The 5864-nt window shown below is 36.9% G+C and overlaps 1 pseudogene; it reads right to left on the bottom strand.

Moving 5' to 3' along the window:
- Positions 1-1416: 1416 nt before the first annotated feature.
- On the bottom strand, positions 1417-1848 carry LOC127675477 (60S ribosomal protein L29-like; annotated as a pseudogene).
- Positions 1849-5864: the final 4016 nt, after the last annotated feature.

Here is a 5864-nt window from a genome sequence, read left to right as displayed (position 1 = left end):
TAATTTTTTTAAACTACATCTAGAATGAGTCAGGCGGTACATGAAACATGAAACATCATGGATTCTACCAGAGATGCAATATTCATTTTTTGGAACAATGAACTCTCCTTTTGTCTCAGACCTGATTTTATGATAGTGACTGTCAAAGATGTAACTTTCTGTTAGAATCCTTATAATGGAAATGGTCCTTTCTAGCTCATGGTGGTGAAACCTAGTTTCACTCTAGAGCTAGCCCTATCTGGTTGATCAAGTTGAACCAGCCTTAAAGAAAAGCGGCAAATTCAAACTGACCATGAATAAGTTGTGAAGGAGATGGGACTCACCATTTTGGAAAAAAATGAAAATTTGTTTACTCATAGGTCTTCCAGATTAGGAAGCATATCCTGGAGGGAGAAGAGACAGGAACCAATACTATCCAACATTGTCCTCTACAAACTATTCTACCCCCTCACCCTGGAGAGAAGTTGAAATAGTCCAAGAAGAGGAAAATGGTGAAGAGGAGAAAAAGAGTTCATTCTGATAGTACATGTAGATTTACTGTGGATGGGACTACGAGAGGAAGGGGCTCTCAGGATGAAGCTCTTGAGAACTATTTCTGTAAACTATAGTATACTATTTTTTCTTTTTCTATAAGGGACTCCTTGACACAAACATGTATGGGTGGCATCAGTCTTGGGTTAGAGCCCAGAAGCCTCAGGTTTTAATGGAGAATTGCACCACCTAGAGACTTTCAGTTGCCAGGGCCGTTGGGCCAACTGCCACTAGTGATATTGTTAAAAAAAAAAAAAAAAAAAAAGGGTTCAGGGAAGTAAGGTCAGAGTCCCTGTCTCTGTCCATATCTGGGCACAAAATGTCACAAGAGAAACACTGAGTGGAAGCCCTAAAGCTCACAGTATTTACCAGATAGGAACTAATAGAAAAGTTTTTTTAAGAGAGTGTATTTGGCAGGTATGATAGCATATGCCTTTAATCCTGGCACTTGGGAGGCAGGCATGTCTGTGATTTCATTGCCATCCAGATCAGGCAACTTGATGGAAAATTTTAGGCCATCTAGACCTTCATAGTGAAACCCTGTCTTAAAAAGTAATCATCATCATTGTCATCATCATCATCATCAGGTGAGACACAGAAAAACAGTGGGCAATTTCCCAGAGAAAATAAGAATTTTAGAGTTGAAAGGGAATAGGTTCGTTTTATAATTGTTAAGATACATTACTTAGTTTTACCTTGTAGGCCATGTTCATCATTTATATTTAAATATATAGGAAATATCTTTTATTTTTTTTAACAGATCTTACCTCAAGTTTATTTGTCAAAACAGCATAGGACACTGGTCATCTGCAAATAGTGTGTGGGTAGGTGTGCCACAGCAGTCCATCTGTCTTCACACTGGCAGGAGCCATTTTTATGGGTACTTCACAGGGCCTGGGAACCTTTGGGAGACTGAGCTAGAGCTGAAGCCTGGCCTTAGCTGGAGCTTTGGCCTGTGCCTTGGTTCGAATCCTGGGCTTTGACTCGCATAGGCTACACCTTTTGGCCAAGTAGCTTTGAAACCACTTCCCTAGCTTGGGGTGAACAATGACAACTAGGTGGCTGAGTTTGTGGCTGGGGGCCCTTTGACATCTTAGGCTTGATGGCCTTTGTGCTTGCACTCACTGCCTTTGAATTGTTGGCCTGCATCATCTTCAGTCCTTTCCTGTTGTACTTCTTGGCAAAGCACATGTTCCTCAGGAACTTGGGGTCAACCCCCTTAAGAGATTCATATCTTTGTGACTGGGGTTTCTTGATGCCATTTCTGTGCCATTTGTGGGAGTGGTTATGTGTGGTGTGGTTCTTGGACTTGACCATGTCTGCACGATAACCCGCAGCTCCCACCTAGGAAATGATGTATTTTAGGAGGTATATTTTTAAATATAATATTTTTATTTATTGAGAATTTCATACTTACATTATATTCATTCCCACTTATTCTATATTCACTGCACACCCTTTACTGTCTGTCATGTTATAGTGGTGATGGTGATGGTGGTTGTTGCAGTTAACAGCCCACAAAGTTCATTTTTTGATGCCCAAATACTCATACATATGGGGCTATTCATAGAAATGTAATTGACAAATGAGAGCTACAACCTTAAATAAAATGGATTCTCCCTCTCCCAGAAGCCGTTAACTGTTAGTAATTCTTCAGTTAGGGGTAGTAGCTTTTGTGGTTCTTTCCCTTTCGTATTAGAATGTTGATTGGCTGGATTTCATGCAGGTAACACAGCTGCTATGAGGTTATGAATATAGCAGAATTCTATCTATAAGACAATATTTTGCTCTGGTCCTCCCAGTCTTCTGGCTCTTACAATATTTCTGACCCTCTTCCACATTGGTTCTTAAACCTTATTGATAGCAAATGTAGATGTGCCGTTTTTAGTTCACTGCTCTAATGATGCTTACTTTCTATGCTTTGACGTTGTAAGTGTCTATAGTTAACCATCAACCAGTGCATAAAGAAACTTCTTCTATGAGGTCAGAAGACTGAACTAATCTCTGGGTCTAGAAATAAAAATTTGGAAGGCAGTTTGACACTATATCAATTCATCAGAATATTATTAGGGGTGTGTTTACTCCTTGAAACTGTTACCTTACTCTGATTTGCCATAGCAGGCCTTTACTACCATGGAACAGGCTTTAAATACAATCATAAAATTGTTGATTATCCCCATAACAGTTGTGCCACTATTACACATATGCTTTTGCGCCATGTTTGCTCATTGGAGTTGAAGCTAGGTAAGACTGTTGGTGACAGTTTTTTTTTTCCTAGCAGCCTACCTTACACCCTTTCATACTATGAAAAACTATCCCGGGTCAGTATAAACTCAATTTCTTCCTAACCAATGAATGCCCAAATCAATAGAGTCTGTGGATAGTACATTTTATGACTGACACCATTTCTTCTTCTTGAGATTTGCTTTCTGGACCATTAGGAGTTAGGCTCTAATTAGGTACCACAAGTCTCTGGGTGAGGCTCAAAGGAAGTAGGTTCAGGACTTGGGGGTCTGATGCAGGCATTGTGTGTGTCAAACCACTCTGAGCTATATGGTGAGACTGTTTTAATAAATAATTTTTAAAAAAAATCTAACAAGTAAATAACTGTATGATGACTGCCTTTGCTAATGTCCTACTATGCCTGTCTGTAAACAGTTGCCAAAATCATAGGTATTATGAAACCTGAGAGTTACAGGAAATTAAATCAATTTTGGATGTTATTAAGTATCTAGATAATTTTTAAGTCAGATGAACTACTAAAACATTAATTACTAAACCTAAATTTAGGTTTATATACCTTGGATTTGGATATATAGTATAGAGAAGTAAAAGTATATTAGGGCCTATTAATTATCATGGAAAATATATATGTAGGAATTGCATTACCTATAAGAGATGAAATATGCATTTATAAAATTTGTTAGTCTGATTGTATAGGATGCTGGTATAACTTCATAATGATCTCCTTCCTGTTTTGTCTGCAAAGTAAGAGTTACTTATAGTTAAAAATTATAATCAAGATATGTAATTAAAACTACTAGAACTAATAAGGGTGAGAGGAAAATTACTATACATAAAATATTCAAGCAAGGTAAGATATGTTTTTAATAAGGAAAAGTATACAGGATAAGAGGAATGTATTTTCATTAAGGAAAATGTAAAGAACAAGGTAATTTTGTTCTAAAGTAAGACTACAGTTGTTCTAAAAACAAGAGAAGAACAAAATGAAGAATGAAGGAAATTGGAGGTTTTTAGAGACAGATTTTCATGTTTTTTCAAGCTAATAAGATTGGATGGATTGCACTGTAAGAGATTTTTCATCTTCGTTTTGTTTGTTTGTTTTATAAGAGGTCAGTAATAAGATGGCCATTGTGACTCACAGTTTTAATACTAGCACAAGGGAGACTGATGCAAGAGGACCGTGTTGACTTAAGGCCAACCTACAAAGTAGTGTGAGACCCATTCTGAAAACAACAGTATCAAAAGAGCTCAAGAATATATTAATGCAAATCTAAGATTTGATTTTTCTATGTAAAAAGGCCACAATTTTATTATATTATTCAACAAGGTTTTCTTATAATACATTATTAAAGTCTTTTCTTTCTGTTGTTGGACAATTCCCCCAGGAAAACAGCAGGTTCTTTGTCTTATGTAAATAACATTAAGTCTAGAAAACTTGTCAACTACTTGCCCTTCGGACTAAAAAAAAAAAAAAACCAAGCCCTGCATTTCTCTTGTTTTCAAAGAAATTTCATTAAATGCTTGCCTGAATACTTTTACCAGCTAGCAAGTTTATTCTACCAATCAAGGAAAAGGCTTATACTGTTTGAAAGAAGGGGGAACGTTTATTCTTTCCTTCAACAAGAAGGATAATTGAAAAAGGGGAAGGGTTGGACAGCTAATCAAGGTATTTAGATGAGGAGTCACATCTGACTTCTTTCCCCACCAAAAGACCCATTGTCCCAGACCTTATAGGCTATAACAATCCCCTTTAAAATATTCTTCCTTTTTGGTCTTTGACAAGCATAAATGGTCTTGAATTTTTTCTGTTAATCAGCACATATCTGCTTTACTCACCACTACCTCCATCTTTATATCCTTTCCTCTTTTATATATTGTTTTGATTCTTCTTGCTTTTTGTTTTGGTTTGTTTTGTTTATGAGACAGCATCTCCCACTAAGCAGTTCCATTTGGAACATAATTCCCTATGCAGTTCATGTTGGCCTGGAACTCATGATATTCTCTCCACTGTCTAAATTGTGGGGTTTAAAATATGTACTGTTGTACCCAGCTCTTTCTTTTCTTTATTACATGATGCTGTGTATGGTTCATGGTAGGTATCATAAAACTATTCACTGAATATATAACTGAATAAATTAATGCTAAATAATAGGTAACAGGGAACTGGGAAAAATGAGATTTCTGACCATAAATATAGGAATTCCAGAGCTCCTACAATAAGACATAGCTTTTTTTTTCTGTTAGTCACAAGGATATACATGGAACTGGGGGTTTATTACAAAGAGTGACTTTGCCACATTTTCTGCCCTTCACGGGCTTCATTTTTCACAGGCAGCAACATTCTTTGAAAAAAAAAAAAAAAAAAGAAAGGAAATTAAAATCCAGCCTCACATTTTCCCCTACAGGTAGGATTCACAAGATTTTTTCCCTTCTGATAACATTTTGCTTCCTCTTCTCTCCCTCAAGGTCTTTCTGCATTTTAGAGCACAAAAGCAAATGCATGAAAGAGTTATAAAACTTTTACAAGGGACTTAAGTACCTCAAGTTCAAGTTGGCCTATATTCTCCAAAGTCCTACTAACTTAGGAACTCCCCAATTACTTTCAAACTTGCTTATTCATCCCAGAGAAAGAATGCCCTGATACTAAATTCTTTGTAAAAGCATATTATTATGGAGAGGGCTTTCAGGGATTCAAAAGCTTATATGCAAGGCTATAGGAAAACCCTATGGTATGGCAGAAAAAATGTTTAAAAACAGTCTTTATAATTTCTAAATAATTTTGGCTGCTTTTTCAAACATCCTAACTGAAAGGTATCTCAGACAAGAACACAAGCAGTTTTTCATCCTGGTTTGGGAAGCACAGTGGACTAGAGTGGTCTAACTACAAGCAGGATGTTGAAGGAGAAGCCAATTCAGTTGCCAGTGCTTTTGTGTATTTGGGTTTGCTTTTGTGTATTTATAGCACCCACCACCACATACTGTGATCTGAATGGGAATGGCTTCTCAGTATCTAATGTGTCAGTGATTCAGAAGTCCCTGGAGCTTCAGGAGTTCACCATTCATTAGTACAAAGGTGATTCATATCAGTG

Source organism: Apodemus sylvaticus, chromosome X (assembly GCF_947179515.1).
Source record: "Apodemus sylvaticus chromosome X, mApoSyl1.1, whole genome shotgun sequence".
NCBI lineage: Eukaryota > Metazoa > Chordata > Mammalia > Rodentia > Muridae > Apodemus > Apodemus sylvaticus.
The sequence above is the reverse complement of the archived record's forward strand: the minus strand, read 5'-3'. Positions and strand labels throughout refer to the sequence as shown.